Genomic DNA, 1655 nt, shown 5'->3' on the forward strand with positions numbered 1-1655 from the left:
CAAAATCAGATAAAACAAAGTTATGTTCAAGGAAATGGAGGCTCTGTTTTGCCCTTTATAATAATATATTTTTCATTTAAATTAATTGTGCTTCAAGACGGAAATCTCAAAATAACATTAAGCAAACGGTTGAAATTCAAAACAATTTATTCCTGCCTTGGAGCAACGCCATTTATGCAAACTTTAAAATGTGTTTTAGTTGATAAGCAGTCGTTTGCTGATTTTAGACAGATGAAGCAGAATTCTTGTTCACAGTTCTTGCATGTCATTATTTTACACCCCTCCCCAGTGTGCTCAATCAACACCTGACAATTTGTACAGGCACGAAATGATGGGCATTGAACATTTTCAACATTTTTCAGTGTGATCATTGGACAATTTCTCAGGATATCTTGTTCACTTTGGGTACAATTGTTATTGTCACATCGATCAGCACGTGGACGGCGTCCTTTCCATTCTCTCTCACACTGCCAGCAGAATTCATAGACTCTTCCTTTCCTCACTGTGCATACATTACATTGTACACAGAGATTAGAAGTGTCTGTCCTTTTACTGTAGGTGCCACAACCAGGACACTAAATGCAAAACATAAAGAGCGTTATAAAGCAAATTTATAAAAAAAAAAAAACAAAAAAAAAACTGAAGGGTACAGAGCCCCTAAAGGGACCTTCTTAGACCAGATCGTCTAGGATGAATGCAGCCAATTATTTGTTTTGTACATTAAATTCTGAAAAAATAAATGAAAGTCTACATACAGTCTTGGTGTCAGCAGTCGCATTTTCCCAAAGACGCTCTTCAAATTCAAGTTTTTCACTAGGTAATAGCTTGGCCAGATTTCTCACTTCATCGTAAGGCCACTGTTCCTGACATAGAGGACATTCAAAATATGTTTGTCCCTGAAATAAAACCAAGGTCATTAATATCAGTGCTGGGTAGTAACTGATTAAATGTGCTCTGGATTACATAGTCAGGTTCCTAAAAGTAAAAAAAAAAGTCATTACTTTTTATTTATTACTTAAAATTCACAAAATGGCTGTAATTATTTATAATAAACTATAATTTGTTACTAAATATAAATTATAGGATGAAAATTGTTAGTTAGTGATCTACCAGCACTGCCTCAACTTAGTTAGAAGTACTGGAGGTCTTGTGAGCTTAACTTACTTTATCCAGCTGTGCTTTGCAGCAGTCGGTCAATGTATCAGCACTCGTAACATGACCACAAGATAATACAGCCCTTAAAACACTGGGGTCATCATCAAATGGATCTGAAAGATTTACAACACATCACATATTTCAGTTGAAGTTTGTAAAAGTTGTGACTTGTTAAATTTACAATTATTAATTGGAATGTGAATAACTTGCCAAGATCACTGTGTCTGCTTGTTAATTCAATTCCTTTGTCATACCCACTGAATACTTTTCTGTAATCAGTCATCTATTGGAAGAAAAAAAAAAAATGTCTTTTTACAGCTAATAACAATGCATATCTCTTATATGCTCAGCATTATATAAAGCTGGAACAATAAATGTAATATTACTATAAAACTATAATTATTGTTATTATTTTAACCTACCTTGTATCCCACAAATTGTATTTCTTTCTGTGGTGTTTTCTCCCTTCACAAGTATTAAGGATTATATTTTCATGTTAC

At 33.7% G+C, this 1655-nt stretch overlaps 1 long non-coding RNA gene across 1 annotated transcript; it reads right to left on the minus strand.

The window, feature by feature from the left end:
* Positions 1–265: 265 nt before the first annotated feature.
* LOC137014613 (uncharacterized) lies at positions 266–1246 on the minus strand. The gene is made up of 3 exons (XR_010893876.1): positions 1165–1246; positions 756–896; positions 266–575 (listed from the first exon to the last, which is right to left on the minus strand). It is a non-coding gene; the product is annotated as an uncharacterized lncRNA (long non-coding RNA).
* Between the last annotated feature and the right edge of the window lie 409 nt (positions 1247–1655).

Source organism: Chanodichthys erythropterus, chromosome 24 (genome assembly GCF_024489055.1).
Source record: "Chanodichthys erythropterus isolate Z2021 chromosome 24, ASM2448905v1, whole genome shotgun sequence".
Taxonomy (NCBI): domain Eukaryota; kingdom Metazoa; phylum Chordata; class Actinopteri; order Cypriniformes; family Xenocyprididae; genus Chanodichthys; species Chanodichthys erythropterus.